The sequence below is a fragment of the Protopterus annectens genome, chromosome 5.part1, assembly GCF_019279795.1.
Source record: "Protopterus annectens isolate FY-2018-M chromosome 5.part1, PAN1.0, whole genome shotgun sequence".
NCBI lineage: Eukaryota > Metazoa > Chordata > Ceratodontiformes > Protopteridae > Protopterus > Protopterus annectens.
The window spans coordinates 663,940,072-663,963,446 of record NC_056736.1 but is presented as its reverse complement, the minus strand read 5'-3'; positions in this window follow the sequence as shown (position 1 = coordinate 663,963,446).

Here is a 23,375-nt window from a genome sequence, read left to right as displayed (position 1 = left end):
TTCATCGTATTGATCACTGCTGCAATAGCCTAAGCCATATGGGGTATGTCCTGCCAAGGATATAACCTCTAGTTAGCTTACAAAGCTTCAGGGCATCTTCCATGAGCCCAAATCATTAGGCAGTTTAAACTGTGCTATCTAAAAGAATAGGTCTGGGCACCAAGCCCTTCAACACTTTCCTGCCACTAAAGAGACTACTCTTCTGTGGACTTTTGAGGATCAACTGTCAGTTTGTGCTTTTCCTTTCCTGGAAGATAAGTTCCCTTTAAATATTTATTATTAAAAGTTACTTGCCTGGTTAGGAAAGTTGTTTTTGAACTATGAGTTTGTGTTTTAATGAACTGTCATGATATTAACTGTACTTTCAAATTGGAGTTTTTCTCTTAGTTTAAAAGTCGTTACAATATTTTAAAACCATTATGTCCCCTAGAAACACTGTATTTATTTTACTTTTGGAGGGCTGGCAAAGAGTATTAAAGTGCTTTGTACTGTGTTTTCATTGGCAAAAAGTGAGGTTTTGGGACTTTGAACTTTTACTGGCTTGTGCTGCTTGGTTCCCCCAGGAAAGAAGCACCATTTTCATCTTGACCATGGAACAAACTACTGTTACCATGGTTGGTCCTTATTCCAGTCACAAAAAGAAAAAAGTTAAGAAAACAGCCTTTACCACCACAGCAGGCTAGCAATTTGCCTCATATGCAGATGGGTAACTCTGCTGTGGCCAAAATCGTTTTCTCAAACCACTCATCTTTTACCCTGGATCCCTCTGGTGTAGCACCTACAGCCAATATGGACCAAGGGTTAACCATGTCCTCTGCCACTGTTGGGGTTCCTCTCATTGAGCAATGGAAAAGGGGAAGCTCCTGCTGCTATTAACAACCCCATTGGCACCACCTTTCCTGTCACAAGGAAACAGAAATCTAAACATGTATCTGCTCTTGCTCAAATTTCCATGGACAGGAGTAGATTATTAGCTCTGAATTAGGGTCTAATTCAGGCTGCTGATCCTTCATATAAGGTGGTTTCTGGTAAAATAAAAAAAGGGCTTCATCTTTTCCTAAAGAGATTTAAGATTCTGAATCTGGACAGGAAGTTGAAGGGCTAGATACACAGTTTTCTTCTCAGATTTCTGATTCAGACTCAGAGGAGAACATGGTATCTGATTCCCACTGTGAGGGATTTTCTTTCTTTAAGACTATTTCCAGAATGTGCCAGTGTTGTCAGAGAGAAAATATTAAGGTTTCTCAGTCCCTCACAAAATACTATGAGCTGTTACAAATGGAATTTCCAGAACCTTCTCCCATCTCTGGTGTGTTGTTATCACTGGAGGATGTATGCAGCACTGTTTGCAATTTCTCCTGATAGGCAGACTGGTGTCCCTAAAAAAAGCAGATTGACTATATAAGGTTCCAGTCTATCATGTCTATATGTACTCATGCCAAACCTGACCCAGCAGTTATAGCTTTAGTTAATCCTTTCGCTGCTAAACATTTAGTTAATTCCAATTCTTCCATTTCTGGCAAGGTTGGTAAAATAATTGATATATATGAGAAAAAAGTATATGCTCCTGTAACTTTGTTCGGATTTTGAATTGTCAGGCTCATATATTTAAATTTATTGCGACTAACTGTAAAAGTATGAGCATTGTTCTGTTTGCAGTTTTTTCTTGCGCAGAAAGTTTACAGTGTGTGTGTGTGTGTGTGTGTGTGTGTGTGTGTGTGTGTGTGTGTGTGTGTGTGTGTGAGACTCTGTTGAAACTACAAACTTTGATAAGGTTTGCATGGCTCCATTTTCATTACCTCCTAGAAGATGTTAAAATGAAATTTTAAGTTCTTCTTTGGATAGAGAGTTAGTTTTCGGACCCTCTGCTGAAGAGCTTATCAAAAATGTGATGAGGGGTAAATTGATTCAGGAATCTTTCAGATTTTTCAGTCCTCCTTTTCCAAATATTCCAAGAGATTCTCAGTTTTGGAAAGAAACACATTAAGCAGCAAAGCGCTGGTAAACAGACATTTAAGATGCAATGGAAGGCAAGGGAATTCCAAAAAGAGGGCAATCAGGTCAGAATGACTATTTAAGGGACCAAGTGCTCTATCCTTTCATTATGTCACTCGCTTCTTCCCTCCATACTCTAACCATTGTCCATTCTACTGTGTACCTTATACAGGATTATGAACAGGTCAGTGATTGTTACCATTTTATTATGTTCAAGACAAGGATACCAAGAAATTCACTTTGAGAACAAAGCTTGAGAGGTGAATCTTGGCACCCATGTCAAGAACACAAAATACAGGGATAGGATTGATGGCCCACTCATAATTCTTTGTAGTGCATGGAGATTTATCTTCTACATGTACTACAAGTTTAGTAAAAAAATGCGATGTGCTCTTTTTGGCTTTGAAAGCTGGTAAGCAATTTGGGAGTGATTGATGTCTACACATATTCCCTGTCTAAGGGAAGCAGTTTCACTCAGAATACTTTGTGTATTTCAACAGACAGCAGGTAGAAATGGGAGGTGAAACAAAGCGCTGTCATGCCTTGCTGCTGCTGCTGTTTTCTGGTCAGCACTGTCTGCTTTAGTGCAGACCTGATCTTGAAAATGCTTAGAAAGGGCTTACCAATTGTTAAGCAGCACTCTAAGCATTGTTACGGTTGGGTCTTGTGGTATAGCAGCTCTGAAGCAGGATGTAGCTTAGCCATTTTTTGAAGATAATCAGGTCACTTCATGCACTACTTTATTATTATTTCTACTGTTATTGGTTCATTGCTATCTTCACACAATGTTTTGTTTTTATTCATAATACTTTTTGTTAACTGATTTGCCTACTGTCATCTATATTTGACTGGGTTAAGTGCTCTACTCCAATTACCAAAATAACTAACTAACTAACTAACTAACTAACTAACTAACTAACTAACTAACTAACTAACTAACTAACTAACTAACTAACTCCACAGAGGCACTTTTTGAAGGTGAAGCTCAAACCTTGTACCTTGTGCATGCAAGGGAAATACCTTAACTATAATGTTTGATAGATCTACTTAATGTCATCGAAAAGCCCAAAATATTGATGGTCACAATATTGAGATGGCAATATCAAATAGGTAAAACATTGACATGCACTCAATATGAACTGGCTGTTTCCCCACTGTAGTGCAATCTTAGAGATATAGACATATATAGATAGATAGCAGGGGGTGTGGGGAGCTCTCTCCCAGCAAAAGAAAACAACAACAAAACATTTTGTTTATTTATTTTTTGTTTCAGTGTTTTGCCCATTCAGTGCTAACATCTCAAGGTTGTGATAATCAGTATTCTTAACTTTTAATGACATGCGCTAGAGCCTGCTAACTGACAAGGACAATACAGAATAAATCTGCTGCATGCATGTATTAATACACCAAAGCTATTCATTAAAGTGCAGTGACTGGCCACACTGTGCATCAAACATTAACCCCTTGAGCTATAGGGATGGTCAGAACTGAATCATAATCATTTACATAGTTGGAGTAAGGAACTGTGACAGTTAACAACAATGCCAAATAAGCATTAACAGTCATGGGAGGTGGATGAGGTAGTTATTCAAGTCAGTTGCCGATTGGGAAACTAAGTGATTACATCCTCCAGTGACAGGGTGAAGCTTCTAAGCCATGAACATTGGACAGGTGTACTGTGTAGCCCACAGCATCAAGGCAGACATGTTCTACAAAAGGGATTGTGTAGCACTTCAGAAATGCATACAAGAACCCTCATGTGACTGCTCAAGTTGGAAACCAAAAATTGGATGGTATTTACTAACCTGTAGATGGCCATGGGTAGGCATGGCATTGAGATGGTCACGTGGTGATAGGGGCATTGTGGAACTCTGTGTGCTTGAGTGGTCAGTCCAATGGGGAATCCCTGCAGTGGAGCCATATAAGCATTTGCCATAACCATGAAAACTGACATTACCTAGTTGTGGTGGTAGTCATAGCCAGGATTGACAGTGATCCAGTCCCTGGAACAATTTGTAAGCCTGGCCTGTGGTCATCTAACTCACCAGACCCTTGCACAATCATAGAAAGCATTTACCAGAATCCTCATGGATACACCAGTGGATGCTATTTTGACCACCAATGCCATCAGCAAGCATGTTTTCTCCATTTCCCTCTATGGAGTGTCTTCCAGTGTGTATTGCACATCATCCCCCAGTCCATGCAGTGGTTTCATATCCTCACTCAGGCCATGCAACATTCTTACCATCTATATAATGGTGGCCATCTGTGCCTGGATCACTGACCTACATATCTGCTGGTTGATACCAAGTGTAGTACACACATCAGGGAAAGACCTACAGTCACAATGCTGATTACCGTCAATGTTGCTCTCCCCTGTGATGAGTGCATACACATCAGAAGCAGTGCAGCTGATGGATGTTATCTATTGTGGTGATATCTGTGTAGCATGGGGGGCACACAATGACAGGATATTCAGTCCTAAACACAGGTGATTTTGCAAGTTTAATCTGCTCCTCCAATGTCACCTCATATGTGGAGATGTGCGCAGGCCCTCCAATGTTAACACATTTGATAGTGCTGCTGTGCCATTTGACTGTACCATGCACATGCTGACATTATTAACTGCAGGTGACCTGCTGACCTCAGGCATGTCATGATCTGTTTTGCTGGACCTTCCACATACTAATGGCAGTGCTGGAACATATACTTCACTACTCCTACCCATGTCACACATATTGATGCAAGTTACTTTGGTGATTAGCATATGGCACATACATATCATACGGTGAAGGTTGTTACAGCTGCAACACTGATGTATTTGAAAAGCAGACAGGCATAGGCAGGTATAGGCATTCTGCTGAATAATCCTGTTATACTTATGAGTCGGTGTACATCTGAAAATGTAACTGCTAATTCTATCCTGCTGCATCCTCTATAGATATTTGGGCAGTCATCATAAGCTCAGCTCCCACATCTAAGCCAATGCCATGCATAAGGATTTGGTCTTCTGCCCAGGGTAAGAATACCAGGAACTATTCCACATCTGTTTTCCATGTCTGTGCTGGTGGTCCACCTCATGTGGTGGATCTGTCTTGTGCCTTGAATTGTCATTCAGTATCATCCCAGTGACCCTGGGATGCACCTGTACCATTGTCCTATTATGGTCACCTACAACATTGATGTCCTGCACCACTCCCTGGCACACCTATTCCCAGCTTTATCAGTTTTACCTTTTTCAAGGATGTACATGTTATGTATTTGGATGGCCTTCAGTATTATTCAGTACAATGTGATCCTGCAACACCACTGGCTATTAGCACAGTGTTGTGTGGAGATGGGTAGAGGTAACTTGTTCATTCCTATTGTCAGTATGGGACAGTGTTGAAATGGCAATTGCACAGTAACAGACTGTACGACCACATCATGACAGTACTGACATGCTCATCTCTCCCTGTTCCTTGGCTACTAGGACAAGTGCATACTGTGCTTGTTCTTGGAGTTTTTGGAACCTATAGTACCACCACTCTGTGTTAATGAACCTGTTAATAGCTCACAATTGCTGCCTGATAACTTGTAGCTGTGTACACTGGGCTACTAGATTGTTTCTCATGGAGACCTTTTTGAGTTTATATGGCCTCTTCATTTGCTGGTTTCAGTAGAGCTCTTACCTGGTGCAGCCAGGAAACTAAGATCTTTTTGTATCTGCTGCACACTGAATGTCAGCTGTGCCTGTTGAGCTATTAGGAAGGACACTTATATAATACTGATGTTTGGCAGAAGCTTATCACATTGGTGAGTAATGCCACTGGCATCATCTGCCCTGGTGAGCAGTGCAGGCATTACTATAGCAACCTGCAGAGGCACCATCCCAACCTACTCAATCAGTGAGAGGTAGAGGTTGAAGAAAGTGAGACAGCATTTTACAATAAAAACAGTATATACGTTTTGACATTTTTTTCTTGCTATTATCTTTTGCCTTCCTTGTCTTCTGTTGACAGGACCACACTGTATGAATAGTTTCTGTTCTCTTTTACAGCAACTGAGAAGATGGCCTTCGACATGAAGGCTGACTAAAGAGGTCTGACAGACTGTCTAGATGGCAGAAAATGTATACTATATCCATGGCCGTCATGTGCAGTTAAAATTTTCATTGTTCTAAAGTGTACTAATGTGTTGTGTTTTCCTCTTTCTGTTTTTGTTTCACATTTCTAAAGGTTCAGCTGTAGTGCACATTGTGGAACAGCAATGACCATCAGAGTCTGCTCTAGCTGACATGTTTAGTTCTGGGTGTCCAGCACATACCAGGTATGCTTCACAACAGGGGGTGAACATTAATTTGCTAAAGACAAGCTGAAGAGTTTTCTGGTGGTGTGTGTGTCAACTTTCAGGAGGAGGGTGGTGGAGCCTCTTCTGAGAGTGGCCTAGGTGGGTCCACCTTTGTTACTCAGTGTCAGGTGGCTTGTGATGTCTGAGGTGTGATGACAACTGGAGTCCTACATTGGAGACATGGAACTTCTGTTACTGCTGCTGATAGTGTTGCATGACCAGCCAGACATGATTGGGTTATAAGGGCCAGATTTCATTCAAAGAGGTGACTGACATCTGGACAAGGTTTCCTCCTGGCTGATCTGACAGGCCCTCTGTACCCCATCCTATCTCCCATCATGGCAATTCTCATCCATATGCATTACTCCTTATACCCTGTTTGTAGTCCAGTTCTCCTCATCACATAGGTTCCTCCCTCTGTATATATATATGCATCCCTCCATTGTTGTTCTCCCCTTTATGTCACTACTTCCTCTATTTTTGTCTGCATTTTGTCTGTCAGCCCCTGTTACCTTTCCTGTTCACTCTTTTCTTCCCACACAAGATCTTTGTTTCTGTTCTCATTTACCCTTCTTCTTCTTCATAAATTAAAATGGACACCTGCCTAAAAATGCCCTTCCTCCTTCACCCTTTTCCTTCAGTTATCTTTTTGTATGTTCTTCTGCTTGTTGTTGTCCTTTTCCTACATCTCCCATCTCACACTATCCTCCCCATTTGTATAAGGAACCAAGCTGGCACTTTGCTGTGTTGGCTTTCTGTGGTCTGCTCACAGTACTTGCATTACAGCTATGAGGGACTTCATTGCATGCCTGACTGCATATAGCATTGGCATGCCACTTTATGGGTCTATATTACTTTGTCGAAAGATAAAAAGAGCGAATGCTCTTTTATCGAACACTGAAAACCGAAAGCACTAAATATCAAAGACACGGAACAGCAATTTTTTCTGAGGGAAAAAACTGCTGCTCCGCAAAAAAAACAAAAAAAAAAACAAATCCAAACACAAAATAAAGTGGGGGGCTGTTCCCCTCACACCCCCACTACTTAAATATACCAACTCCGAAATCACAACACAGTGGAGTAAATGGCAAAGTCACGAAAATGGCTCAGTGATTTATTTTCCTTGGGGGAAAAAAAAATCACTGTTACGTGTCTTCGATCTTTAGTGCTTTTGACTTTCAGTGTTCAATAAAAGAGTGTTCACTCTTTTTATCTTTCAACTATGTAATATAGACCCCACTTTACTGCTCTTGTTGCATTGTCGTGTGGCTGCCTGTAGTGCAGCCACATAACTACACCAGTAATATGACTGCTCTAATTTATAATGCAGTTGATTTCCCAGAATACCAGAGCTATGCTGAACATACAACACAACTAAGTAGTGCTGCTGCTGCACTGCAGCTTTGTGAATTTTTCTGGCTGTCCTATTTATCTGTAGAATTCTATCTCTTGCTTTGTTTTAGGTTAGTGTGTTTAAACTTCCATCTGTAGATTTTCTATTTAGAATTATATCTGCAGAATTCTGTGTTTAAAATGCAATCCATAGAAACTTGTGTTTAAAAAGCTATCTATTAAATCTTGAGTTTAGAATTCTGTATGTAGAATTCTGACTGAATGGTTGTGTGTTTGGAATTCTAACTGTAGAATTATGTGATGCAAGTTATATGTTTAGAATTTTGTCTGTCAGGTTCTCTGTATCTGTAGATTTTTTCCCATAGAATCCATTATTTAGCATTCTAACCGTACAGTTACAATTATTTGTTTAGAAAGCCATCTGTAGAAGTCTGTGTTTTGAATAATGCGTTGTAATATTGTGTTTTGAATGTTCACTGTAAAATTCATGATAAAAAATATGATTAGAATTTTATTTGTAGAACTTTTATTATTCTATCTATAAAATTCTGTTTTAATTATTTTGTTTAGAACTCTGTTATTAGAATTCTATGTTCTAAATTCTACCTGTAGAATGTTGTGTTTAGAATTCTTTGTCTAGGAATCTATTGTAATAATTTGTTTCAGAACTCAGTGTTAAGAATTCTGTGCTTAGAATTAAATTTGCCAACTTTTATGTGTGGATTTCTTTCTGTAGAAGTCTGTCTTTAAAATGATGTTGTGTTCAGAATTATGTTTGTAGAAGTGTGTGATTGTAATGAATTCAGTGTACATCAATCTGTGTTTAGAATTGTTGCTGAAGAATAATTTGTCTTGGAATCCATCACACTAATTTAGTTTCAGAAATATGTGTAAAGAATTATCTGCTTGGAATTAAATCTGTCAAATTTTGTGTGGAGATTTATTTCTGTAGAAGTCTGCCTTTAGAATTCTAATTGAATAATTTTGTTAATAAAACTCTGTGGTAGGAATTCTTTGTTTAGAATTGTGTTTGTGGAATTTTACCACTAGAATTCTGTGTTTACAATTCTACTTGTAGAATTTTACCTGCAGAGTTTTCTCTGTATCATTCTATCTGTAAAAGTCCATGTGCAGGATTTTATATTTTGAGTTCTACACTTGAAATTTTATGATTAGAATTCTCTCTGTAGAAATGTGCAATTAGGATTCTATCTGTAATATTTCATTGCATCATTCTTCACTTATAATTCTTCCTGCAGTACTCTACAGAGATAATTCTGTCTGTAGAATTCTATTTTGAGAACTATAGCTGTAGAGTTGTACTGTAGAATGATGTGAGTAGAATTCTCTCTGTAAATGTATGTGCTTGGGATTCATCTGTAGAATTCAATTTCTAAAATTCCATTTGTAGAATTCTAATATATGTCTGGGTATAGATTTCTATTTGCAAAATTATATTTTGAATTGTCTCCATAGAATTCTATCTACTGAATTTTGAGTTCAAAGTAGTGTGTTTAGAATTTCCTCTAGGGAATTGTATCTGTAGAATTACTTGCCTAGAACTCCGTTAGAAGGACAGTCTCACTGACATTCTGTGTGTAGAATTCTAAATATTTAATTCTGTGGTAACTCTTATTCTGTGTTCAGAATTCTATCTTTACATTTATATCTGATGAACCCTATGTATAAGATTCTATCTGAAGAAGTCTGTCTTTAGAATTCATTCTGTATGTTTAGAATCCCATTTGTAGTATTATTTTTGCAGGTTTCTGGGCTCAGGATTATGTCTATAGAATTCATTGTTTAGAATTCTATTCATCAAATTCTTTGTGAATAAAAGTTTGTTTACAGAATTCTAGCTGTACAATTTTGTGTTAAGAATTCTGTGTTTAGAATTTTATCAGTAATATCCACCCTGGTAAATTCTGTCTTCATAAATCGAGGTGTAGAACTCCACCTATGGAGTTCTGTGTTTAGAATTCTGTATGTTGATCTGTCCCCACCTGACTTGCTTGCTAATGTAGTCCATCATTATGAACAGCAGTGAACGCAGAGCTGAATCCTGATGCACACCCACTCTCATTGGGTACCCCTCTGCGAGTCCAAAAATGGCATTTTTGTGACTAGGTCCTTGCACATAGCTTGCACTAATTCTATCAATGTTTCTGGGACTTCAAACCACCACAGGACTTGTCAAATCAGCTTTCTTGGGACCTTGTCATGTGCTTTTTTCAAGTCTAGGAGCCCATTGTGACTCTTTCTTCACCTCCAGCTTTTTTCTGCTATTTGCTTCACTGTAGATATTAGGTCAGTTGTTCTGGATCCTGATCTGAATCTGAACTGCTATCTCCCATCTTACTTTCTACTGCTTTGTGTATTCATTTTACCAGTCATCCTCTCCAGTACTTTCATGCAGTGTGATAGGAGTTTCATACCTTTGCATTGCCCACAGCTGTAAATGCCCCATTTGTTCTTGTACACTGGCATATGAACACATATTCTCCAGTTAGGTGGGATACATCTTTCTCTCCATACTGTGATAACTACCCTATGAAATATTTCTTCCCTTGCTCCCCCATGTTCAGCATATCTGACATGATTTCATCTGAGCCTGCTGCTTTCCCTGACGTTATTTTCATTAGTGCTGTTCTTACCTCTTTGAGGGTGGGCTCTTCTTCCTCTTTTATTGTAGGCTGTTGATGGAGCAGTACAGTTTCTTTGTTTTTTTTTTTTTATTCGGGTGTTGGAAGTACTCCATCCATTTGCTTTTGATGTCCTCTGGACTGATGATCAGATATTTGCTGGCATCTCTTATTAATGATGCCTGGCGACCATTTTCTCTATCCTTCTCTTTTTTCAGCCTGATAGAGTTTCATTGTGCCATCTGCTGAGTCACTTTCCAGAGGTTGCTAGGGTTTCTCTGATGTCTTGTTCTTTGCCATTGACTGCTCTCTTAGCCTCTTAGTTAGCCAGCCAGTATTCATTCTTAGACTAGTCCATCGTCTCTGTCTCCCACTTCTTCCTGCATTTCTTATTTCATTTGATAACTTATTAGACGTTTACATTCCACCACCATCTTTCCTTATATACCTTACTTCCATACCTGTCACAGCTGTATATCTCCTCTATAGTCTTCACATATGCTATTTTGTGATGCTACCATTTTTTCTTCAACTTCACCTTTTTCTTCTTCTTCCTGATGTGCTAGAGCACTAGAGCTCTAAGTATTTCCTCAAACCTTTGTGATTTTGCTACAATCAACTTCCAAGTCTTCAGCCTAGTATCTTTTGACCTTAGAGTCTTCTCTGACCATTGCTTGCAATTGATTGTGTTCATCAGTGGGTTGTGCTGAGGGGACAACAGTTTCATTGGGAATGCCATTACAATCTCTGATTTTACCCTAATTCCCTTGACTTATTAGGACAAAATCTACCTCAATTGCACACTGCCAATTGTCTCCGTCTGTGAACCATGTTTTGAATATAAGCAAGCCATTTGCCAGACTGTGTTTAGTTTTAAAACTATAGAATTCTGCATAGAATTCTCTGTGTAGAATGCTGCAGTTTGAACTCTATCTGTATTAGTCTGCATTCAGAATTACATCTGAAGAGCTCTCTATGTAGACTCTTATGTTTCTATCTGTCTTATTTTGTGTTCAGAATTCCCTCTGAAAGTCTTTCTGTAGACTCTTGTGTTTTGAATCATACCTGAAAGATTCTGTGTTTTGAATTCTACCTGTAAAATTCTGTTTAGAATTCCTTCTGCATAGTTCTAGAATCCCATGTTTGCAATTCAGTCTGTAGAAATATGTATAAAAATAATTCATTGCGTAGAACTGTATCTGTAGTATTCTGCTTTTAGAAGTCTAACTCCAAATAGTGTGGTTAGAAGTTAATCTGTAGATTTCCATGTTTGAAATGCTATTCATAGAATATAATCTGTGTCTAGAATTTTTGGTTTTGAATTCTGTATTTTAAGTTCTACCTGGGAGTGATCTTTTTGGAATTCTACTTGTAGAATCTGAGTAAATAATTTTCCTATAGAATTCTATATTTAGAATTGTATCTGTAGTACAGAATGTGTAAAATTCTGTGTTTGAAATTCTATCTGTAGAATTCCATGGGCCAGATTGACAAAGGGTAGGTACTGATATAATGGTTAAGGTATTTACCTAACAGTCACAAGATACAGGGTTTTGTTTCTGAGATTTGAAATGGAATTTGGCTAGGCTTAAAATGGCCCATAGGGGCAGCTTGCCTGGTACTTATCTATGAATATGTGAAAATAAATATGCAGTTTAGGGCTTCAGATATGGCTGAACATGAATTTTGGGGTTAGGGTTGGCGTAATGGTTGTGTTGTCTACCTCACAGACAAGAAAAACAGGGTTTGATTATCACTGAAGGAAATTGGATAGGTTTAAAATGGCCACAAGGGCAGCTAGCCTAGTACTTACCTATGAACCTATGAATCATGTTTCTGAAAGGGTGCTACCAGCAGTAAGCCCTAATATGGGGTGTGGCCACTGGTGGCAGCCCTTTCTGATTCAGTGAAAGGCCCACCACAGTGATACTACACAGTATGCATGATCACCATGTTGGGATTTCACCTCAGCCTGAGCTATAAACTAATGAGGCATTCTGGGAAAAATACCCTATGCTAATTAGCCATGTGCTCCCCCACCCCAGAAATGCCTGTAGTAAGGCATTAATATAGCCAAAAAATCCACAGAATTTCTTAGCTGGGTAAGTTATCTTGGCCGACTGAGTTAATTTACTCAGCCAAAAGTTCATGTTCAACCATTACTTCAATGAGTGAGATCACATTAGAGGTAAGTACTGGGGAGTTTAGCAGACAGGTAAAGTATTGTGTGTGTGCATGTGTCAGGTATACAGAGGGATGAATGGTCTCAGGAGTGTGTGTGTGTGTGTGTGTGTGTGTGTGTGTGTGTGTGTGTGTGTGTGTGTGTGTGTGTGTGTATATGTGTGTGTGTGTGTGTGTGTGTGTGTGTGTATATATATGTGTGTGTTTATGCCTGCATGGGAGACTCATTGAGGGTTACTTAGGAGATAGGTGTGTGTGTGTGTGTGTGTGTGTGTGTGTGTGTGTGTGTGTGTGTGTGTGTGTGTGTGTGTGTGTGTGTGTGTGTGTGCATGAGGGTCATTGGGTGAGGGTGGCTATGTGTGTATATGAATGTGTGAGTGAGTGAGGGCTGCCACACCTCTAACCTCCTCTAGACTAATGAGCAAATCCTGCAGTATTGAGAGAGAACACCAGGCACGCGGAAAGTTAAGAGAATAACAATTTTTCAGCATGAAAGTCTTATGGGCAAGGGGATCACTACAGAGCATGGAAAGTTAATTGAATAACAGTTTTGCAGCATGGAAGAAGTATGGGTGAGGTGATATTAGACACCAAGGATAATTTGTAAATATTACTTTAAATCACTTTAAAAGTGCTAAAAGGGTTCAAACCCTGTACCCTCAGTACTTGAGTTTTCTGTTTTAACATTAGATACCAAGGAACGTACTGTCAATTACGCTAAATCATTAACAAATACAAGGATAAAAGCTTTGAATCTTTTACCTTTGGTACACAAAGCTATCCTGTAATTGTACAGATATGTAGTCCTCTACACCAGTGGAATGCTTTGTAAAAGTATTGCTCTTGCAACCTGATGCACTTTCTGAACAATAAGAAGTACAAAACACAAATGTCTGTCATTACTGACTGACTGTACTGGTCCATGGGTTTTACTGTGCAGGGTAGTATGATGTGTTTAGATTGCTATCTGTAGAATTTTCTGTTAAGAAATTTGTGTTGGAATTGTATCTGAAGAATTCTATTTTTAGAATTTTGTCTAGAATTTTGAGCTCAGCATTATATCTGTCAAATTCTATCTAAAAATTCTGTCTGTAGTGTTCTTTCCATTGAACACTGTGCTTAGAATTGTGTTTAAAATTCTATTTATAGAATTCTGGCTATAGTGTTCTGTGTTTAGAATTTTGTCAGATTTTGTGAGTCGAATTATATCTACAGAATTACATGTTTAGAGATCGGTCTGTCCAAGTCCATATTTGGAAATCTGTCTCTACAGTTTTGTTGTGAAAACTATATATAAAGTTCTGTCCTCACAATTCTGCATTTGAATTCTATATGCAGAGTTTTTATTTAAAATTCACATGTAGAGCTCTGTATTTAAAATTAAATTTGTAGAATTCCTTGTTTAAAATGACGTTTGTACCATTCTGTTTTAGAATTTTATCCAAGAAATTATATCATTTTTAAGTTCAGTCTACATTTGTTTTTGCTTTTAGAATTCTATCTGATGAGTCCTATCTGTTATATTAAGTTTTCAGGATTTTCCATTAATATTTTGGAATTCTCCCTATTGGATTGTATCTGTAGGTTTTATCTGTTGAACAACATCTTTATAATTCTGCAATTAGCAAAGCAGATGGTGACTCCAAAGCAAGTGGGGTATACAAGAAGTAATAGAATGAGTGGGGGTAACAAGAATGGGGTAAAGCTATATTGGGGCAAGGTCAGCTTTGAGCACAGCTGTTCCTACTAGTCTTCTGTCAGTAGTTTATTCTTCACAATACATGCCAAAGCTAGTCTGAGAAAGGATGTTCATTAAAAGAATATGAGGTGGTCAAATATCCTATATGATGAAACCCAGCGCCTCTCTATACAGATTGCATGACATTGCTCAAAGTATATATGTTATACCAATATAAATACTTTCTTGTAACTGAACATAATCATAAAAACAAAAGAAAGTGAGCTACACTGCCTTACTTTATTATTCTTAATTCAGTCACTCCAATTATGAGAAAGCATAATTACTTAACGTATCCTCTTTCAGGCAGGCACTTGGATCTGTGAAGAATCAATATGGCCTACTATACATTAATACAGTTTGAGCCTGCATGTGTTGCTGCATTATGTTTTGTAATAAATGGTGTAGATTTCAAGGCTTTAAGTTAAGAAATAAAGGTAGAAATAGATAATGATCCAGTTCTTCAGTAGCTTGAAGAATCGTGTCAGATCAGTGAATCAGTAGTACAAATTGAAAGATGATATGTATAATGCTTACACATTAAAGGAATACACTGCCACCAGGAATCATTTTATTTAGAGAGAAGTTTAGAGTGGAACAAAGTAATACATCAGCCTTTCACAAGAAAAAAGCTGTGTATATTTTACATAAAACATACCAAGGGGTTAGATTCTAAATGAAAATATTAAGTGACTTAGACTGTTGGGTTGATGAAACTCTCCCTCATCTATGTATCTTAATTGGGGTCATGGTAACCAGTACTGATGTTTATGCTGGGAAAACAGAGTGGCAATAAACTAGACAGGCTAGATGGACTGAAGTGGTCAAGAGAAAGACATAAAAAACTGAACATAAGGTAAAGGTTTGGGAAGGATTGCTGAAAGTGATAGGAAACAAAAGTAGTAGCATATAAGTAGGCAGCACTCCCTGCGGAACAAAACCAGGAAAGTGAAGCCAGTAGACTGCAGATAGAAATGGACCTAATTATCAGGCTGACATATGCTACTTTTTAAAGCAATCTGCAGCTCTCAGAAAGAGATACCATCAACTGCACATGAAACCATAATGCCCTGTGTACCTAGTGAAATATCATGAATTCACGGCACAGTAAGTTAAAACAGCACGAACAATTTCTAATCTTCATGTCCCTAATAACAAGCCTGTCATTTTTATACCCATTCCTTCTAGAAAGGGTAAGGCCACAGAAGCACGACAATAAAAAATGTGGAAGAAAACAATGAATTTGAAACAGTCAAATCTGAAATCTGTCTGAATTTAATAAACTGTGCCTGCTCATATATAATTCATGATCCACCATGGACAGGAAGAAAAAAATAAATGCACCCATATACCTATTGGGAGGTTCACTATGCCAAATGTTCTGAATTTCTGGTTGTATGAGGTATGCACCACGACAATAAATATCCAGCATTGATTACAAATTAAGAAACAGGAGTTGTACCTGTACCTTTGAACACAAAAAAAACCCCACAATGATTTCAAGCAACACCTTGTAGGGTTCTCTTAAATTCCCAGCTTTTACTTCATTTCAAATATGTGACATCAGGCAAAAATCACCTGATGGACCACAGCCAAAGTTTTAAAATGGTTATTTAATGTGGTAGCCTAATTGAAATAATAATTACACAATGCTAAAAGGGTAGGAGCAGGACTCTCAACTGTCTAGAATGTTACAGAATATCCAAATTTTTTGTCTATTATTTTTTTCCAAATAATTTTTATTAGTTTTATAAACTTTGAAAAAATACAATTCAGATATAACAAAAACACAAAAAGTAATTATATACAAGAGTCCACAACAGTAAGATAATAAAACAAATCATTAATATTTTTTCCAATAAATTATTCAGTTTTTGCCAGTGTTTTTTCTGATGTGTCATATTTGATGTTCTTATGTTTAAAGTTGAGATTTCTTTCTTGCAAACACTTTTAGCTAAAATGATAAAGTCATTAAAAGATAAAGCAGTTTTACATTTCCATTTTTTTGTAATTATTTTTCTAGCTATTGATAGAATTCACCAAAGGAGAGGTAATTGTGATCTGAGGACAATATTTGGTACTAAAGCATTAAACAAAATAAGTGAGTCAGATATAAAACATTTATCTGTCCATAGTGCCTGAGATATTTTTTTTAAATTCATTCCAAAAGGGAACAACCACATTTCAATTTAATATCATATGCATCCAATCTGGTTCTGACTCGATTCCACATCTCCAACATTTAGCTTTCTTTGTTTTACATATCAGACCAATTTTACAAAGGGTTAAAAAAGTTCTGTGAATAAATTTCCAATTATATATTCTCCAATAAAGAGAGGATATTGTTTTATAATTTGATTTTAATATCAATTTCTTATTATTTACTGAGAACTCTGATCCATTTACTTTTGTAGAGTAGTTCCAAATGGAAGAATTTAGATTTACTGAGTCAGATGTTATGAACTTATATATTACTGATAAATATGATTTGTTATGAAATGGGGTGTAATTTATATTAATTAGGAAATCTTGACTTTTAGGGATGTTCTTTTCTTGATAATTCATTATTATTTTAAATTTATCATTTACATATGCTATGCAACTATGAATATTTATCCAATTATCATTCGATAAGGAGTATTTAGAGCGAAGATATTCAGTCATATGTAGTTATTACCATTTAAGAATTGATGCCAAAATAATAAGTTACTCTTCTGGAGTTTTTATTAAAAGTTTCTAAGCAGCCTTTAGTATTATGTATAGGTAACAAAAGGAAGGATAGATCTTTAAGAATATAATTGGACTCAATAAATAATTTAAAAATATGAATAAAATCATCCTCTAGTGGAATAGATTAAACTATCTTTGTATCATTTGTAATGTAATATTTTCAAATCCAATATAATTTATTAATTCCTAGTAAGTTTTGGGAAATTACATTATACCTATTATTTTGAATTAATTTCTCATGTATGGTTTTCCATGCAGAATGATACAAAGAGTTTAACCATAATGTTACTATGTTTATAATATTGGATTTAGCATACAGTTCAATATTTGAAAAGGCTGTCCCACCATCTTCCCAGCTTTTAGTGTGCCATTCAAAATATATTCTCAGTTTGTTAGGATACCAAAGAAATTTGAGAAGAACAGTATTTAGCTTATTTATATTTTTTTTTGTGGGAAGAAATATTAATGCCTGTATATAAAATAAGATTTTTGGAAGAATTTTTGTCTCATATTTTTGATCTGTTCCTCATAAAATTTGTGGTTTTCTGGCAAATTATTTTGGATTGAAATCACAAAATAATAGTATATATTTGAGTTTCAAACTTCAGTCCCTTGAGAAAGTACTTGCTAATGCAAAACTTGTAATTCTAGCAACTTTCTAAGTTTCTAGGAGCAATATTTAAAATATGTACTAGTTTTTTTGCCTTTTGTCCCCCCCTCCATTATTTCTAGCTTTTTATAGAATTTGGGTGGTAAGAGGTTGAGAGGTAAAGATAAGAGCATAAGGAAGCATCATAAGGCATAATAACCTTATTCACAATGAGTGCTATTAAAAAAGTAGAGCCTTTCTATGTCACCACCAAAGTATACACGAGCAGTATGAGCCAAAGTATGATCTGTAACATGCATGAATTCCATTGTTTTTACCACAGAACTCATGACTAAAAACTATTAGATTATTTACTTTATTTGTACAAAAAAAGGGGCTGCAACCCAGCAGCTCAGTACTGATAGAATTCAAACTACAGAATTATCACTTGAACTGCAAGCAGAGAATTTTATAGTTAGAACTATAACTACAGAGATATTCAATGAAAATAAAAACTCAGAATTCTGCAGATAACATTCTGTACACTAGCAGTTAATACAGATGATTAAGTCTATGGGTTGTTAATGAGTTGCTTACTGAAGCCCATGGTTTGACTCCCTCTCCCTCCTTTTACCTACTGTGTGACTCTAAGGAAGTTTCTTAACCAGACAGTGATTTGCAGAAGTTAGGCTAGGCTCCTTAATTGTCTTCTCAGCTGTAAACCTAGGAACTGTCTATGAATCTAGGAACAGAAAAACAAAAATTACAAAGAAAAAACTGGCTCAAAACACAAAAAGCCAAACAGGACAGCTATAATCTTAAATGAAGTTGTAGAATGCTTATTCAAGCCAAAAAATTGGTTCAGTAGTAGTCCAAGTGCAAAACACAGCTTTATTAAATCCACATACAAAAAAGATAAGGGCTATCATCCCAGAACACTAGAACATCATCAGATACCATAGAATTGTGAAGTCTCCATTATAAAGACACGTGGAAAGCATCATAATCATGAAATGAAAAAAGACACACACCCTTAAAGACATAACAAAATACAGAAGAACAATTGTATGTAATAAACATGCTATATAAAATTAGTTTGTTCACTATTAAAACAGAGTATAAATATGTAAAAATGTATAAATTACAGTATTAAAAATGTTATTTATCAAAAAATAGCTTTTAAAATATAATAACCATATCATTTATCTATCTAATGCTTTGAGCTTTAAAAGGGAGCTAATTGAGATATTCTCATTTAGTCCTGGCCAGTTGTCTGCACCAAAATATAACTGCCAGTAAAGCTCTCTCTTTTCTAGAAGCAAGGACCAAGCTCCACCTCTGATATCTGTCCTTATATTGTCTATTACAAAAAATTAAACAGATGTTCATCATTGACCAATATATGTTTACTCAAAGCATTGGTTAACTTTTTTGTTTTGATCTCATAGAAGTGCTCATAAATACAATGTTTTAGTTTCCTATCAGTTTTACCAAAATAAAAATCTGCAAAATTGGTTACAAACAGCACAATAAATCACTCTTTCAGAGTTACAGTCACATCTATGGCGAATTTTAAAATTAATATTATCAATGGTGAATGTATCCCCTTCATGTGTTTACAAAAGTTGCACATACCACATTTGTTCATATATCCAGATTTGTACTTGAGTCTACTTTGATTTGTTTCAAATACATTTTTCAAGTCCCTACGTTTCCTATAAACTATGGTTGGAACTATGTCAGTGAAGGGTCTAATGGCTTTATCTTGCCTTAGGATGGACCAATTCTTATTTAGTATTTGTTTTATTGCAATGCTGTCAGAAGAATAAAACAGTTATTAATAAAGTCCTATAGTCACTAATGCCTGAAATAGTATCTTGAATGGTTGTATCATTATTGATGTTAGGGTTCTGGTGTCCTGGATCTTCTCATAGCAGGGGTAGATAGAATGCCCTTTCTCTTTTATTAACAACTTCAAGTAAAATCTCCATGACAAAACTAGTAGGACATCCTCTTTTCAGGAACATATACTTAAATGTATCACATTCAGACAAAACATCTTCCATAATTGACACCATCCATGCAGCATGCACAAATTGTCCCTTCACTATAGCTTTTTTTTTGTTTCAGTGGATGAGAACTTGAATAGTGAAGCAAAGAATTTGAGTATGTCTCTTTTCTGAAGATTTTAGATATAGATTTCTTATTTTGGTAGTCCTTAACAAGGAAGATGTCAAGGAAAGAAATTTAATCTAAGTGGTATGTGTAAGTAAACTTTAAAAATTCTGTCTTAGAATTAATATGAATAATGAATTCATTAATTAATAACTCAGGTCCATCTCACAAAATAATTTTGTAATATGTAATATTTCAATTCTTGTAGCTGACAAATATTGTATGTACTTGCTAATTATGTTCAATATTACAAAACTTACTACTATGTATCAATTGTAACTTGATTCTGGAGCTTTCTCCCCGGGTCTCCACTGAAAACGAGCTACATGCCAAGTCGGACACTACCCAGTAAGCAAATGTAATAAATAAATAAATAATAAATGCAGAATAAACATGGAATTCTACAGTTAAAATTCCAAACAGAGAATTCTATAGGTAAAATTCTTTAGACAGAATTACAGAGACTGAATTCTAATCATAGAATTTGACAGATAGATATTTAAATGCATAATTCTACATATGCTGCTCTGTATACAACTTTCTTAACAAAGAAGTCTAAGTAGTACAGTCAGAAATGTTATCCTACTTATTCAATTATACAGTTACAATCTATAGGTAGGCTTCTGAAATTGTATTTTGTAGATTTCTAATCACAGAAATTTACAAAAACATTTCTGAATATGGAATTCTACATGGTTAGGCCAGTTCTGTTATAAAATTCTTGCTGTAGAATTCTCAATACAAATTTAAACAAATAATTGTTCTTATATGATTCTAAACTCAAATTCTACATATATAATTCTGCAAATATAATTATAAACACAAAATCCTAAACAGAGAATTCTGCTAATAGGCTCTAACCACAATTCAATAAATTCAAATATGCAGGTAGAATTCCAAATAAAGTCTTCATCAAGAAGAATTATACTGATACAATTCTAACACAGACTTTGAACAAAGAATTGTATAGATAGAATTCTGATGATAGTTATCTAAATACAGAATTCATCAGATAGAAATGCAAGCACAGAATTCTAATGAGATAATCCTAGGTACAGAATTCTGAAGATAGAATGCTACAGATAGAGTTGCTTCTAGTTCTAAATCTTAAGTGACTACAGTCCATCAAACCACAATACCAAACACAAATATCCAAAATACAAAAACTCAAAATATAGTCATTTTTGCAGAGTAAACCTCCTTACATGGCCAATATTTGGGACTAGACTCCACAGCTCCCAAACCTGTATATACCAACTCATTGGTTGCAAAATTGTGAAGACAGGGGAAATCTCAAAAATGAAAAGGAATCACTGCCTGCATACACAGAAACCGCACTGGCAGTGATTTCTAATATAAACCAGTCATCAGCATTTTGATCCTTGGCATCCCATGACTTTGGCACCTAATGCTTTGAGAACAGAAACTCAGTGACAGTTACACATATAATTCTGAACATAGAACTATAAAGGTGGGCTTCTAAATATGAGCATCTACAGATATTATTGAATACACAAATCTATATGTAACAGTTCTGCAGACAGAATTACCTAAATAGATCATAATCATAAATACTAAATTCCACAGACAAAACCTAACTATAGAAATCTGCATTTCGAATTTAAAACAGAGAATCCTACAGATAGCATTTGACGCACGGAATCTGGCTAATAGAATTCTACAGATATAGTTCTCCAGATAGAACTCTAAACTCAGAATACAGCAGTCTGAAACAATTACAGAGTAGAATATTGAAGATATAATTTTAACAAAAAATTTATATAGATCAAATTCTAGATGCAGATTTATAAGCATTAAATCCAACACATGCTATTATACAGATAGAATTATAAAGATCAAAATTTGCATAAACAATTCCACAACATTATAGAGTCAGAATTCTAAATGTATAATTCTACAATTAAAATTTTAACACAGATTTTTATCAACTGAGTTATTCAGATAGAATTTTAATGGCAGAAGTGTACAGAAAGAAATCTTCAACTAGAATGTAACAGCTAAAATTCTAAGCACACAATTCTAAACCTAGAATTCTGAGCACAGATTTATTCAGATAGATTTTTATTGACAATTCAACAGACAGAGTTAGATAGAATTCTGCATGTCCATGTTTACAGACTGAATTCTAACAACAGATTTCCACAGACAAAATTCTACAGCTAGAATTCTAAACACACATTTCAATACACAGAATTTAATGGACAAGATTCATTCCACAGCTAGAACTCTGAAGTCTGTTATAAAAGGAGAAGTTTGAACATAGAATTTTACAGACATTATTTTATTTATAGAATTCTGAAAAAATCTACAGATCCTGTTTTACACATAGAATTCCAGAGATAGTATTCTGCCCAAACTCTCAGTTTTTACCTCTAACACTGGGGGAAAAGCAAAAAAAAAAAAAATAAAATAAAATAAATGATGATGATAATAATAATAATAATAATAATAATAATAATAATAATAATAATAATAATAATTAGGGAAATACCTTAAATTAGGAGACTTAAATATTGCCATTAGTAATTTTGAGTTTCACAGAAACTGTCCAATTTTAGGAGGGATGGAATAAAATTTTGAGTCAAAATTAGGGGTTGCCATCAGATTAAAAAGAACTGAGAAGTTTGCATTCTTCATTTGGAATTTTGAGCATATAATTCATGTTTAGATATGAAAGACAATTTGTGAATAATGTGTATTCAGAAGCACATAACACACTGCACAATCATGTGTCTAACAAGAATGTCCATTGTACTACAGGGGTATAATTCAAATATCACTGTATCACTGTAATAGTCTTATTTGGAATTCAGTACAAATAATTCTGTGGTATAAAGGACTTCCATACACCTTACTGAGCTTAAATTTGATAAAAATGACATCTTTTTGAGTTCAGCTTAGAAATGTTAAACTCTTTGATCATTGATTTCATAGGAAATTACTGCTGATAAAATTACTAAGTTTGCTCTTGCAGTGGTTCCTTTCTTTTGGGACCATCTCTCTATCTCATATTTTTGTCATTATGGAGTTTTGATATATAAGTTTAGGGTTTGGAACTTGCCCCTGAAATAAGGATTTTTTTATCTGGGCAACTATGTCTAGTTGTTTTCATTTGTCTGTAACCTCATCAATTTGTAAGTAAATGCATCACAGGGAGAGAAGTTTACAATCACGATGCATTATTCTGTGTTTAGAGTTCTATGTGCAGAATTAAGTGTTTAGACTTTTTGTATCAAAAATTTGGTGTTTGGAATTCCATCCTTAGAATTCTTTATTTAGACTTCTGCTGATTCAGCTGCATAGATGTTTTCTGTAATATTCTATTTTTAAAATAAATTAGAATTATATGTATCAAATTCTATCTGAAGAATACTGATAGCATTCTAACTGTACAGTTCTGTTAGTAAAATTCTGCATTTAGAATTCTATATGTAGGATTATGTCTGTTGACATATATGACTACATTCATGTCTTTAGAATTGCATCTGTAAAATCATATCTGTAGAATTAATTAGAAATATGTGCACATCTAGAAACCTATAGAATCCCATTATTAAAATTGTGTTCATAAAATTTCAACTTTATAATTCTGAGTTTCAAATTTTATTGGTATTATTGTTTG